General features: G+C 32.8%; 1 long non-coding RNA gene across 1 annotated transcript; it reads right to left on the bottom strand.

The window, feature by feature from the left end:
* Nucleotides 1–1,482: 1,482 nt before the first annotated feature.
* Nucleotides 1,483–6,757, bottom strand: LOC140433466 (uncharacterized). The gene is made up of 2 exons (XR_011949976.1): nucleotides 6,618–6,757; nucleotides 1,483–1,795 (listed from the first exon to the last, which is right to left on the bottom strand). It is a non-coding gene; the product is annotated as an uncharacterized lncRNA (long non-coding RNA).
* Nucleotides 6,758–16,306: the final 9,549 nt, after the last annotated feature.

Raw genomic sequence — 16,306 nt, 5'->3', positions numbered from 1 at the left:
TCTAGCCGTCCAGCTGTTGACTTTTTTGTATAGCTAGTATATCTCTACCATAGTCCATTTCTGGTACCAAGGTATATAATATATTCCAGAGTGGTGGACCTGATACGAAACCTTGTGGTACGCTGGCTGTTACGCTCTGCTCTGTATTTTTTGCCACTGTGACGTATCTATTAGTAAGATGATAATGATATTGATGAGATATCCTGACACTCGTGCCGATTCCAGTTTTGTTATGATAAGAGCCCAATTGGCAGAGTTGAAGGCATTTTTCACATTAAACGTAACTAGTATGGACCATTTTTGACGTGACAACGTCTTAAATTAGGTTGTGGCTCGGAGTCATTCATGAAAAAGTGTAACGCCCGCTCACGTCTGTTACGATGAGTCACCGAACGAAAGAGAGGCCCGCCGGACCGGCGAATGCCTTGCGTCTCTCTCCCACTCAAACATGATCGGTCCGCTGCGCGCGCAGCACTAGAGAATTAGGCGCGTTGAATCGGTGCGTGCTTGTATCTCTGTCTTTCTTGAGCGTTCTTGGCGTTCAAGACACATTACAGCAGAAACACTTCCTTTCATTTCATATTTCTCCTATCATCGTCCTATCCTCAACAAAATCACTCAAATAGAAATTAGTTAAGTTTAAGTTTACATGTACAATGTTTTAGTAAACAAAATATATTTCTATAGTTAAAATTTGTGCAATTCTTATTTTCATTCAATTCCTTGTTCCTATTGTGCAATTTAATAATATTCATATCAATAAATATTCTACCGAGAAAAAGACGTTGTCACGTAAAATCTTCGCCCGTAAAACCGACTTTACAGGCAACCGATTTTTTTCTTTGTATTCTTTACAGTATCAGTTAAACTTTTTACCGCGTCTATTGCTGACTTAGCTTTTCTAAATCCGTATTGTCCGTATAATATTTTTATTAAAACTGCAATTCCAGAAATAAATAAATAAATAAATAAATAAATAGTAGAAGCGGTATATTATTCTGTGTGCCTCGGTAAGACAGGGACGTCCACGAGGAAGAAGTCCATTTCCTGATTATTCTAAGTTATGACCAAAAGTTTGGCAGAAATGACCTAAAATTAGTAAAATTATATATCAGTCAACGCAAAATGACACGAAGAGTTCAAATATCGACATCCGATCCTACTTCTGTTCACGTTGGATAAAAACCTAGGACTTACGAAGTTCAACTGCCTGTTTGGTAAAGTTTTACTTTATTTTGCTTTATATGCACAATTTGTATGAATTTTACCGGTATGCTGTATCTTAAAAAGTTGACAGACTAGACAAAATCTGTGGTTATTTTAAGATTCAAAGGACGAATGTTAGTTGAAAACAAGTCACAGACTTCAGACAACGAAATAGCTGTTTTACTACGTTATATTTCCCTCGCTGTGGTTATTATTATTTGTGGATAGAATAAATTAAATTTTTAGGTTTAATGAGAAAAATAAAGAGTACACCGATTATGCTAAAAATTTTATTTGCCATTTTTGTCGTATCGTACTAACAGTCACAATATTTCACATGATTATAATTATTTTCCAACGATAGGTATATTAACATTAATTGGTGGTATTGTTGGTAATCCAAATATTGAAGGAAGAGTAAAGGAAAAACTAATGGGTGGTAAAATAGTTGGCAAATTTAATGGATTTAGATTAATGTTTCCTAAAGTTGGAAATGTAGGAAGGGGAAATAATGTTGGTATAGTAAGTTGTCGTTTTGCTCTATTGAGAGTAGCTCCATCTACTTTAGTCATTGAAGTTCCAATCAATCCTGTAACAAGATTACAATTATTATTATTTTATTGAGAATTTTATTAAATTTAAAAAACAAATTGTAGACATGTTTCTAATAGTAGCGGGTTAGAGTCAACAATACTCTGACCGATAAGACAGTCCTTACAGTAGAGATCCATGCCCGTATAGAATAATATACGTAGATACAAAGTAATGCAGCACTTCGGTTGCAATAATAGTGTGTTGGCTAAATTATATCAAATATGTTACTGATAAAAAAACGCATTCAGAAATAACATGTCAGAAACTATGTTAATGTCATAATAATAAAAACAAACGTTATCGTAATAGATGGCATCTTCTGAGGGACAATGGTCTCGAAAACAAATATTTCTCCTAATGGATTCTTGGTAACGACTATTTTATGGAGAGAATTGAAAGAAGTAGCACTTCAATATTCTTAATTTTAAAACGTTTGACGAAATTGTACTTTCACGTTGACTTTCTATCTAAAAATTAATTTTTTGTCGCTCTGGATAATTATAAGTATTCATTCCCATGAATACGTGCCGTTTTTATCTTAAATACTTTACTTGAGATTGATCCTACCCATAATCTCTCTCAAAAATTAAATTAGTTCTGAAGATAAGTGGTAAGATTTATACATGGAAACAGAACCACTACTTTTTTAAATAAGCTTTTCTCGAAGTTATAAAAGAAATAATACGACTTATCTTCGGTCATTCACTTTTTGGTCTTACAGCGAAATGCACTGTGTTGTAAATTTACGTTTATTTTCTTCATCTAGTCCCATCTCCGTGGCGGAGGTCGGGCAATCATCATAGGATTTTAGACTTTTGAGACGGCTGCTCTGAAAGGTTCATTTATGTACATCCGTGCCACTCTCTCAAGTTGCGCAGCCATGACATTCCACGTCTCCCTATGCTTCTCTTTCCTTGGATCTATCCCTGCATAATCAGTTAGAGCAAGGTGTATTTCTTTCCACGTGTAATATGTCCGAGATATTTTAATTTTCTTTTTGTAATTATATTTAAAATTTCTATTTCTTTATTCTTCCTTCTCAGAACCTCTTTGTTTGTAACGTGTTCTGTCCACATTATTTTCAGAATTCTTCTATACACCCAAAACTCGAATGATTCCAGTTTTTTCACTGATGTCGCATTCAAGGTCCAAGATTTCATTCCATAAAACCAAGTTGAAAAAATATAGCACCTAGCCAACCTTACTCTTAGTTCCAATTTTAAATCCCTTGTACATAGCACTCTTCTCATTTTGTTAAAATTTGCTTTAGCCTTTTCTATTCGGATTTTGATCTTCTAAATGTAATCATTTGTGGAGCTAATCATGGTTCCCAGATATGCATATTTGTCCATTTCTTCGACGTTGGTTCCGTTTATTAGAAGATTCTCGTCATTTCTTTGAGTTTTCGATATTCTCATAAATTTCGTCTTCTTGACGTTCATTGTTAGACCGTACTCTTTTTCATACTCAGCTATTCTGTTCACTAGTTTCTAAAGATCTTCAATATTGTACGCTAAAATCACAGTCTCGTCCGTATATCTAATGCTGTTAATGGAAACTCCATTTACCTTTATTCCAGTTGTTTCACCCTCAAGAACGTTTTTCAAGATCTCTTCGAAGAAGGCATTAAGAAGAATTGGCAATAATACGCATCCCTGTCTCACTCCACATCTAATTTCAATTTCTTCTGACAGCTGTTCGTGAACACGTACTTTTGCTCGCTATTTATGGTATAATACGTAATATTTATACAGTTTGTTTAACTGTAGCGAAACTCGCATTTTTATGGTAAAAAATTGTTTATTAAATTAATTCGACTATATTAAGAGATAATTTCTTTGCGTGTATAGAGTTCCATTGCTAACCCCTTTTAATAGAGCCTTGCACATCCAATGCTGGTTTCCGCCCTTTTACCACCTTATTACTGACATCGCGAAAAATATTAAAGGTACTGCACCCATATCTTTTCGGCGTATGATGTACCTGTTTCTTTGATTTTGTTAGCTGTGATTTTACAAGGTAATGAACTTTTACGTGAGTTTCGTGAGCTACGGTGTGTTTAAGATTTGATAAGGACAGGACTGTTGTTTCGAAATGTTCCATCTAGATATCAGCTATTATGAAAGAAAGGGGGATCCCATTGAGTATACGTTAATTTGACGATAGAAATGATTTTGGAATGAGAAGAATGTATTAGACATGTAGTTTTTTATAAGAGTTAATGTGTCCTGGGTAATTTGATATTTAGAGTCCAAGGTGGAGGTGGTTTCATCTATAGGAATGTTGGTGAATAAAGAAACAATTTTAAAGAAAAAATGTTTTTCAGAAGATCAGTGAATTGGAAAGAATTTTTGACAAAGGACAAAACGTTTTCGGCTAATGGTTGTAAGGATAAGGCGAGACGTTTTGCCAATTTCTGAATGGAACAGTTGTATGCACTAACGATGAGTATTAGGGGGACATTAAGCTTATAGATTTTTGACAGCCGTATATGTATGAAGGTTGCCCTCATTTTATGTGACGATTAATGCATCATCCGCATACCAAACAATTTTAAGTCCCTTTGTTTTCATTTTATATACTATCTAATTTTTACTTTCTTTATAATTTCTCTCTTCACAAAATTCGGAGCCTTAAGCCTTGCCTCATGGCAAACAAACGCTATATTAATTACTTTTGAAGTCAGACAAGCATATGTAGTGATCTCTATACTTTTTAATATGTACTCTGTAATAATTATGGTAAATAACTCATTTTAAATTTTAAAAGATAATATAAAAAAATAGAACACTGATAAATAATTTACGATGACATAGTTACAATTTAAGATAGTTCTGAGAATAATTGCGAACACTAATAAACAAAATAGTAATCAAAGCAGATATACTGGATTTAAAAATTAAAAATTATTACCATAAAGACAAAGCTATTGCCAGTAAAGTGAAGTTCAAATCAACCAGTAGACATAAATATATACGTAACAAAGATAACTACATATTCTCAAAAGTTCGACTTCTGGCTGTAGTGGAATAGTGGATATGTAAGTCTTCTGAAAGTGCCCCCTCCATTACTGAAGTTTGGCTATAACTATAGCAAATTGCTCTCTATCTTGAGCTGTTCTTAGTATCGAATGGGTGTCCATGACTGTCCAGTTTCTTAAATTTTTTAGTCAGGAGCATTTTCTTCTTCCTGGACCTCTTCTTCCTCCCACTTTCCCTTCCATTATCAGTCGTAGGAAGTTGTATTTTTTTCCTCTGTAAATATGTCTTAGATAACTCGTTTTTCTGGTTTTTACAATATTTAGGAGTTCTCTCTGAGTCCCCATTCTTCTTAACACCTCGTTGTTGGTCACGTCCAAGAGATCTTCAGCATCCTTCGAAAAACCCACATCTCAAAGACTTTTACACGTCTCATACTTGTGATTCCGAGAGTCCATGTTTCCACTCCGTATATCAATATGGAATAAATAAATATTTTTACAAATTAGTATCGGATATCCAACGATAACGTAAAGTTTATTAGGAATTTTTTCATTCTTTGAAAAACAGACCTAGCATACTCTATACGAGCGCGTATTTCAACTTCGTAGTCAAGATCGTTTGTTATCCAGCAACCAAGATACTGGAATTTGTGTACGGGTTCTATCTGTTTGTTGTAAATACGAATATTAATGTCGGCATTTGGTGCACGTGTAACGGCCATTACTTTTGTTTTATTTTTGTTTATATTCAGCCCCAAACTATCTCCCCCTCTGGTTATGGCATTCAAAAGTCGCTGCAAACCCTCAGCACTGTCCGCAATAATGATATTATCGTCTGCGCATCTTAAGTTGTTTACATATTCTCCGTTGATTTTTATTCCTTCTTCAATATTTTCGAGGACATTTTGGAAGATCTTTTCGGAATATGTATTAAACAATAGTGAAGAAAGTACATAGCCCTGGCGAGGGTATGTGAATACTGAAATAGAAATCAGTGGTCGGATTAAAATGGCCAAAGCAAACTTTTAAAAATGAGAAGCTATATATTTGTGAATTAGTACATTTATTCTACTTCATAGAGTTATAACATGGATGGTAAAAATAGTTTGACAGTCCAGATACATTTGAATTGTGGGTATATCGACGAATGTTATGAATGTCTTGATATCCTACCTCTGTCTTGAAATTCCATGGTTAATAGCCAAAACCATAGTCATTTAAATTATAAATATGCCGAAAACTGAATAATATATTAGATTTTTTAGCTCATGATAAAGCCAGAATAAATCAAAACGCAGACAATATGGCTTAAGAACATATGAGAAATAATATATCCTCCAATTTAACTTTAAAGGACGCATAAAAAATGAAAGAATGTGCCAAAATGCGAAGACCAACAAGATGTTAACTTATAGATAAAATCTTTCGTCCGTATTATATAAAAAAAGTTAAACAAATGCAACTAATTTTTAAAGAAATAATTAGAAGAACGCGTAGACGAGATAGAGGAAAACCGTCTTGGCTAAAAAACTCACTCTAATGGTACATAATTATTACCAGATTACTATTTAATAGCACAAAATAAAGACCACGTAAAGTTTTGAAAACGTTCCAGACCAACAATAAACGTGAAGACGAAAAATTATACCACTAAATACCAAAAGAATATAGTAATTGTCAAAGACAGTAATGAATCAGACGATTTTAAGATTACGTAGTATTTTATTAAAACCCACAATATCTCAAAAAATAATTTTACTGAGAAGAACGGGACAACTGTATAACAAACTATAGTAATATACATGTGGTATTCATCTTGATTAATTTAATTTCTTACCTAAGATCGCTAGGAAACAAACTGATTGAAGAAACTTCATGATGTATGAGTGTCAGTACTAAAAGTAAAAAATAAAAATATTTTTCAGTTTTTATACCTAAGTCCAAACAACTTTTACATAAAATATGGTAAGTCACAGATAAAATTCTCATATTTTACAAGTACAAACAAGTATTTTTCAAAATTCTTGGAGTTTTAACTGAAAAGAGGTATACTTATATTTTAATTGCAAATATTAATTTATTAATAATAAAATCAGACGAGTTATTTAGATAAAAAATATATAAGATATAACATATTTAGATATGTAAATTTAACTAAAATGCACTCTTCATTGAATTCAGTTTTTTGAATAATATGTAATTCTTCTAACTGTTTAAAAAAATGATTTATTGAGATTTATTGAGACTTTACAAACCAAGAGCCTACCAATTGGTAAAAGCCATGCTGCTTTTGTTTTAGTTTTCTTTGTTATCCTATCATCTGCACTATTTTATCTGTCATCCATTCGTGCTTCTTCTCTTTTTGTGATAAATGAGAAAGTAATGCAATAGATATATTTATTGATTCAACTGTTCTTCTATGCCGCTAGTTGTATGTTCAACTATTTCGCAAAATTTATATTAACCCTTAAGTACAGACGCGTAGTCTACCAGACTATGGCTGTTTTTAAAACTGTAACATCTACCGTAATTAATAAAATATTTAGTTTTCCGCCAGTATACTCTCAAAAAGCATTAAAACAAAGGTATTTAACTATTAGAAAAGATAATAAACAATAGGCTTATGTGGTATTTAGAAGCAAACAAATTAATTATTCCAGAACAATGTGGTTTCCGAAAACATCGCTCAACTTTAGACAATCTCGTTGACTTAGAATCAAAAATCCACGAAGCATTTGCAATAAAACAGCATTGTGTTGGAATATTTTTTGATATAAGCAAAGCATATGATACAGTTTGGAAATATTCAATCATTAAAACACTCAGCAACTGGTTAATAAGGGGTAACATATTAAAATACATTTCAAATTTTCTTGAAAACAGACAATTTCAAGTTCGAGTTGACGGAACATATTCTCAAACAAAAATTCAACAAAATGGTATACCACAAGGATCAAATTTAAGCACAACTTTATTCTTAGTAGCAATAAATTCGATATTAACACAAATTGAAAACCCCGTCAAAGCTAGATTATACGCTGACGACCTAGTTATTTTCTGTAGAGGAAAAAACATAGCAACGATTCACAATCACATTCAAAAAGCGTTAACACACATTGAGAAATGGTCAGCTACAAGTGGACTTCAGTTTAACACTACAAAAACGAAAGCAATCTGTTTCTTAAAGAGAAATCAAATCCAAACAAAAGAATTATATCTACACGAACAAAAACTAGATTATGTAGAAGAAATCCGATTCTTGGGTATGACGTTTGATAAAAAATTAACTTGGAAGACACATATTCAACAGCTGAAAAAATCCTGTCTACCTGGTATAAATTTACTACGATCCCTTGCCTTTAAAAACTGGGGTGCCGATTATTCAAGTTTAATACTTATTTACAAATCCATAATTCGATCAAAACTTGACTATGGAGCCATCGTCTACAACTCCTCCAAAAAAACACATTTGAAGTCACTGGATATTATCCAAAATAGATGTCTACGTATTTCTTTAGGTGCTCACTACACAAGTCCCATTTAAAGTCTTTATTGGGAAAGTGGAGAACTTCCTCTTTCTTTCAGAAGACAATATCTAAGCCTAACATATGCAGCGGCAGTGTCATCAAACCGAAATAATCCAGTACTGCATAATGTTTTTGCTGATCGATTTACAAATAAATTCCAACAAACACATCAAATTGATCGTCCTTTTTACTTTCGTATAAAATCATACTTATCCAAATTAAATTTTCAATTTCCAAAAACCTATGATACCTCTTCAATCCACAACCCAGCACCATGGACAATATCTATTCCTGATATCGACATCAGTCTAACAAACCTAAGAAAATGACCCTGCGTGGTTGATGCGTTAATAAAATTAAAAAAAAAAAAGTATTTAACAAACAATATAAATAGATTTCGAACTGAACTGTATGAACTGTATGTTAATATAGGTCTAATTGATGCTTTATAGATTTTTGTTTTTGTGTCTTGTCTTGTCTTAGGTGTTTGTTCTTCCAGATTGTGTCGTTAAGAGACTCCGCCGGTTTACTTGCTTTTAAGCTTTGTTGTCGTAACTCTTCTTTAATATCTTCGTAACTAGTTATATCTAAGCCCAGATATCTACGCCTTGCTTATTGCTTTGTTATTTTCCCATAAATTTCGAGTTTACATCATAGTGGGTATTTAGATGTTGTCATACATTTGGTTTTTTCTGCCGATATTATTATATTGTATTTCTTGACTTTATTGTTTTATTTAAGATGTGTATTAATCTTTGAAGCTCGTCTTCTCTCTCGGCAATTACTACGGCGTTGTCTGCATAACATTATATTGGGATTTCTTTGTTCCCCATGTTTTAACCATAAACTTTACGTACTGCTTGTATTATTTCGTCCATTATTATATTAAATAGAAGTGGGCTTAATAAGTCATCCTGTTTGACCTCGCTTTGTACCGGTATACACTGTGTTAGTTTTCCATTTATCTTTGCATGTATTCGATTATGGAAGTAGATGTTTTCGATAGTTTGTATAATATTGGTAGGTATAATTTTTTTATACAGTAGGTGTAAGACGTCTTTGGCTTGAATGCCATCGAGAGCCTTTGTCAGGTCTATAAAACATGGATATACTGGTTTATTGTACCCGATGGCCTTTTCTGTGATTTATCTTAGTACAAATACGGCGTCTACGCAGGATCTTTCGGATCTAAATCATTGTTGTTTATCTGATAAAGTTGTGATTTTATTGATTTTGTTGATTAGGACTTTTGTGGTAAGCTTAAGTGCGGTGTTCAGTAGATTTAAACCTCTATAATTGTTGTGGTCTTCTTTATCTCCTTTCTTGAACTTTGGTATCATTATGCTGTTTCTCCATGCGTCTGGTATTTTGCAGTGCGATTTTAGTTTTTGAATAAGTTTTGTAATCTCTAGGGTTATACTTTTTCCTTTGTGTTTTTTTCATTTTTACAAAATGTTAAAATCTTATGACTTGTTTTTACTCGATATCTAATGAATTCTCTGTGTCGTTGTAATTTGACCAAATTTCTTGAACGCTAATGTTTTTTTAACAAATGGACCAAGTATATTTATGGCTTTTAGTGCTACTTGGACTCTATTGTTTTATTTTGACATTTATCCTTTATTACTACTACAAAGTATTAAATACTGTCACTTATTTGACTTACCTTACAACAGAATTTATAACTAAATATCTGGTTTGTCCAAGCGTATTATCTTTGAGCTGTCTTTCCTAATTTATTGATCTAGACGAAAAGTAAGGAAACGTTTATTAAAGATGATAAAGTGTCGATAATATGGATGCCGGGTCCTTAAAGGATGTAAGGGAATGAACCTGCAGCTTTCTTGGCAAAACAAGACTCAAGAAAAACCTTTGTAGGCCCAGAACCATTCTGGGGCATTACCAAAAATGTTACAAAAATAAGATTCAGAAGTAGCTGATCAATAAAATCAATAAAAGAAGTAAACAGCCACTCAAGGTCAAATCCAAAATAAGAATGTAATCAAGAATATAAATAAAAAATTTCTTGCACAGACGGTTTTTAAAATCTCAATAAAGTAGAGATTAAAACATGCGCCGAAATGGTGACTAGATATTGTCATTTAAAAACATCTATATAAATAAGGTAAGGTTAATGAACCATGATGCAGAACATTTGAAATGGAAGATGAGACTACCATTTTATTGCATTTCAATATGCTAAGTGGTGTAAGGTAGGAATTCACTGGTCAACTAAAAATTAAATTAGAAGAGATCCTAAAACTAAAGCTAAACCTAAAAGAGAAATAAATAAATTGCTCGTGTGGGAACGTAAAATTCTTCGAATGATATATGGCCCTTGCAGAGACAGCGTAACAAACGAATAGAGGGGCAGATACAATAACGAGCTAGAGTCTATTTAAAAAAGAAAATCTAGTCAGATATATAAAGGCCAATAGACTTAGATGGGCAGGGCATGTGATACGCAGTAACGACAATCGCCGTATAAACAATGTGTTCTGGGAAAGGCCAGAGGGAAGAAGGTCTGTAGGGCAGCCTAGAAAAAGGTGGAAAGATGCAGTCAAAGAAGATCAGAGAAAATGGGAGTGCGACAATGGGAATTACTGGCACAGGACCGACAAACATGGAAGGCAATAGTAAACGCGGCAAAGACTCACAAAAAGTTGTAGCGCCATTGATGATGATGATGATAATATATAAGTATTCCTAGGCAATATATGTACTAGGAAAAATCCCCTGATTCCACTCACAACCTTGTAGCTAATGCAATGTCTAGAAACCATTTTAGATTTATTATACAGAATATTCATTGCTGTGACAATGCAAAATTGAATACACTGGACAAATTTTTAAATGCTTGACCTCTGATTGATGTAACAAATCAAAAATTTCTCAATTTAGCACCACAAGAAGAACACCACTACTTGGATGAGTCAATGGTTCCGTATTATGGAAAAAACGGATCTAACCAGTGGTGGGGATCCAGGGTAAACCTATTGGATATGGATATACATTTTAGATGGAAACTAATCAGGGATATTGAACCACTATTCATGATAAATATAAACTTTTTGGTTTGAAACCTAGAGTTGTCTTACAATTTCTTGATGCTCTAGAAGACAAGGCTTCCAAATTGCCCAATGATATATATTTTGAAAACTAACTTTTTACCACGCTGCTGCTTTTGGAAGAACTTACATCAAGGGGATGTAAAGGAACAGGTACAATAAGAGAAAATCTTTAAGGTAAATATTGTGATATAAAGCGTTCAGACACACTGAAAAAGAAAGAAACGTTTGACTACTGTACGGCAGAGAAAAGTGAAATAGTAGTTTGCAAATGGAATGACAATAATGTTGTTTCCAGAATACCCAATCACAATCAGATATTTTCAACAAAGCAAGTACAACGGTATATGGTATATATAGTACAAAAAGAAAAAAAGAAGGTGCTCGTTGATTAACCTAATACTATAAAACAGTATAATGAAAACATGGGTGGCGTCGATCGGGCAGATGAAAATATTAGCTGCTTCAGAGTAGCCATCCATTGCAAGAAATGGTATTTTTCTATAATAAGCCACATAGTGGATCTAGCAGAACAAAATGCGTGGTAACTGCGTAGAATTAGTGGTGGTAAAATGGATTATTTACAGCTTTGTCATGTAATTATAGTAAGCATTCTTAAATATTTCAAAAAGATAACAAAAAGAGGACCCAGCAAACTTTTAGCCAATTTGCATAGTCACTTAAGATACAATCGGATAGACCACATCATTGTCTATGAGGACACTCAAACTGGTTTTGCTGCTTGTCACAAAAAATGTAATTTTTGCTTCAATAGTTAGAATAATTAGAATAAAAATCTGTAAGTTTTAAAATTTTGGTACCTTTAATTATTTGTTATTCACAATCATTGATTATGCCGCCGGGCTTTTTAAAGGACACCCTTTTTTGAAATATATACCTCATGCTTTGCAAAATTTCTTCCATATCTTTAATAAACCTAAAAATAAATATCTCATCAATATAAGAATGACAAATGTTTGTGCCTTAAATAGGTTAATAAAAAAAAAACAGGTATAATAAAAAGGTCTTATGACCAAGTGCCAGAGATTAACGAGTCACGCCTGAACTAAGAAGAAGAAGAAAGCGATAATCGAGACAATTAATATAAAAGTAAATGAAAATATGTATATACCTACTTTAATAATTATTTATTAATAACTATTTACAATATTTTCTCCATATATAAATCACTGTCGGTTTGCTTAATGTTATCCTTTTAAAAAAGTCTTTACCATTACAAAAATTAAAATGTTCAATTCTGCATCAAAATATTCTTGCACTAAGTTCTTCTTCTTCTTCCTACTTTATAAATAGACAAAATGCCTGTTTTACTTTGGTTTTTAGCCTCAATTGACGTTTTTTGACATTCTTTTCCTCGGTCGTCCCAATGATCTTCTTCCATTTGGCAATTTGTTTCTTGCTATTTGTACTATTCTATTTTCTGTCATTCTTTTGATGTGTTGATTCCATTCCACTTTTCTTCTTTTGGTCCACGCGTTTATTTCCTTTATACCACATCTCGCTCGTATTTCCTCACTTCTTACTCTGTCTCTTAGAGTTTGGTTTGTTATTTTTCGTAAGACTTTCATTTCTGTTGTTTCCAGTAGTCTTTGTGTTTTCGCCGTATCTGCTCTTGTTTCCGCTGTGTACGTCATTATCGGTCTTATTGTTGATTTATATATCCTTGTTTTTGTTTTCGTTGTGAGGTATTTGTTTCTCCAGATTGTGTTGTTGAGACATCCTGCTGCTCTGTTTGCCATGTTGTTTTTGTACTTCTTTTTCCACTTTTCCGGAGCTTGACATTTTTATTCCCAAGTATTCAGTTTCCATCACTTGTTCTATTATTTTGTTATTTACGACTAGATTACATCTTCTCGGTTTCGCTGATATCACTATCGCTTTAGTTTTCTCTGTTGAGATCTCCATGTTGTATATGAGCGCCGTATCTTCGAATTCTTTAATTAATCATATTATGCTTGTTTCCTTTTCTCCCATTATATGTCCTCTTCTTTTTTTTAACTTTCTTTGTGATTTTATCCATTATTAGATTAAATATTAATGGGCTCAGCGAATCTCCTTGTCTAATGCCAGTTTCATATTTGATAGGTTGCGATAGTTTTCCTTCACATCTTACCATAGCTATGTTATCTTTATATATATTCTCAATGGTTTTTACTAAATCCAGTGATATTCCCGTTTCATATAATACATGTATGTTGCTCTGTTTGCCATGTTGTTTTTGTACTTCTTCTTCCACTTTTCCGTAGCTTGACAGTTTTATTCCTAAGTATTCAGTTTCCATCACTTGTTCTATTATTTTGTTATTTACGACTAGATTACATCTTCTCGGTTTCGCTGATATCACTATCGCTTTAGTTTTCTCTGTTGAGATCTCCATGTTGTATATGAGCGCCGTATCTTCGAATTCTTTAATTAATCATATTATGCTTGTTTCCTTTTCTCCCATTATATGTCCTCTTCTTTTTTTTAACTTTCTTTGTGATTTTATCCATTATTAGATTAAATATTAATGGGCTCAGCGAATCTCCTTGTCTAATGCCAGTTTCATATTTGATAGGTTGCGATAGTTTTCCTTCACATCTTACCATAGCTATGTTATCTTTATATATATTCTCAATGGTTTTTACTAAATCCAGTGATATTCCCGTTTCATATAATACATGTATGTTGCTCTGTTTGCCATGTTGTTTTTGTACTTCTTCTTCCACTTTTCCGTAGCTTGACAGTTTTATTCCCAAGTATTCAGTTTCCATCACTTGTTCTATTATTTTGTTATTTACGACTAGATTACATCTTCTCGGTTTCGCTGATATCACTATCGCTTTAGTTTTCTCTGTTGAGATCTCTATGTTGTATATGAGCGCCATATCTTCGAATTTTTTAATTAATCATATTATGCTTGTTTCCTTTTCTCCCATTATATGTCCTCTTCTTTTTTTTAACTTTCTTTGTGATTTTATCCATTATTAGATTAAATATTAATGGGCTCAGCGAATCTCCTTGTCTAATGCCAGTTTCATATTTGATAGGTTGCGATAGTTTTCCTTCACATCTTACCATAGCTATGTTATCTTTATATATATTCTCAATGGTTTTTACTAAATCCAGTGATATTCCCGTTTCATATAATACATGTATGTTGCTCTGTTTGCCATGTTGTTTTTGTACTTCTTCTTCCACTTTTCCGTAGCTTGACAGTTTTATTCCCAAGTATTCAGTTTCCATCACTTGTTCTATTATTTTGTTATTTACGACTAGATTACATCTTCTCGGTTTCGCTGATATCACTATCGCTTTAGTTTTCTCTGTTGAGATCTCCATGTTGTATATGAGCGCCGTATCTTCGAATTTTTTAATTAATCATATTATGCTTGTTTCCTTTTCTCCCATTATATGTCCTCTTCTTTTTTTTAACTTTCTTTGTGATTTTATCCATTATTAGATTAAATATTAATGGGCTCAGCGAATCTCCTTGTCTAATGCCAGTTTCATATTTGATAGGTTGCGATAGTTTTCCTTCACATCTTACCATAGCTATGTTATCTTTATATATATTCTCAATGGTTTTTACTAAATCCAGTGATATTCCCGTTTCATATAATACATGTATGTTGCTCTGTTTGCCATGTTGTTTTTGTACTTCTTCTTCCACTTTTCCGTAGCTTGACAGTTTTATTCCCAAGTATTCAGTTTCCATCACTTGTTCTATTATTTTGTTATTTACGACTAGATTACATCTTCTCGGTTTCGCTGATATCACTATCGCTTTAGTTTTCTCTGTTGAGATCTCCATGTTGTATATGAGCGCCATATCTTCGAATTTTTTAATTAATCATATTATGCTTGTTTCCTTTTCTCCCATTATATGTCCTCTTCTTTTTTTTTAACTTTCTTTGTGATTTTATCCATTATTAGATTAAATATTAATGGGCTCAGCGAATCTCCTTGTCTAATGCCAGTTTCATATTTGATAGGTTGCGATAGTTTTCCTTCACATCTTACCATAGCTATGTTATCTTTATATATATTCTCAATGGTTTTTACTAAATCCAGTGATATTCCCGTTTCATATAATACATGTATGTTGCTCTGTTTGCCATGTTGTTTTTGTACTTCTTCTTCCACTTTTCCGTAGCTTGACAGTTTTATTCCTAAGTATTCAGTTTCCATCACTTGTTCTATTATTTTGTTATTTACGACTAGATTACATCTTCTCGGTTTCGCTGATATCACTATCGCTTTAGTTTTCTCTGTTGAGATCTCCATGTTGTATATGAGCGCCGTATCTTCGAATTCTTTAATTAATCATATTATGCTTGTTTCCTTTTCTCCCATTATATGTCCTCTTCTTTTTTTTAACTTTCTTTGTGATTTTATCCATTATTAGATTAAATATTAATGGGCTCAGCGAATCTCCTTGTCTAATGCCAGTTTCATATTTGATAGGTTGCGATAGTTTTCCTTCACATCTTACCATAGCTATGTTATCTTTATATATATTCTCAATGGTTTTTACTAAATCCAGTGATATTCCCGTTTCATATAATACATGTATGTTGCTCTGTTTGCCATGTTGTTTTTGTACTTCTTCTTCCACTTTTCCGTAGCTTGACAGTTTTATTCCCAAGTATTCAGTTTCCATCACTTGTTCTATTATTTTGTTATTTACGACTAGAGTACATCTTCTCGGTTTCGCTGATATCACTATCGCTTTAGTTTTCTCTGTTGAGATCTCCATGTTGTATATGAGCGCCGTATCTTCGAATTTTTTAATTAATCATATTATGCTTGTTTCCTTTTCTCCCATTATATGTCCTCTTCTTTTTTTTAACTTTCTTTGTGATTTTATCCATTATTAGATTAAATATTAATGGGCTCAGCGAATCTCCTTGTCTAATGCCAGTTTCATA

Source organism: Diabrotica undecimpunctata, chromosome 2 (genome assembly GCF_040954645.1).
Source record: "Diabrotica undecimpunctata isolate CICGRU chromosome 2, icDiaUnde3, whole genome shotgun sequence".
Classification (NCBI taxonomy): Eukaryota; Metazoa; Arthropoda; class Insecta; order Coleoptera; family Chrysomelidae; genus Diabrotica; species Diabrotica undecimpunctata.
The sequence above is the reverse complement of the archived record's forward strand: the minus strand, read 5'-3'. Positions and strand labels throughout refer to the sequence as shown.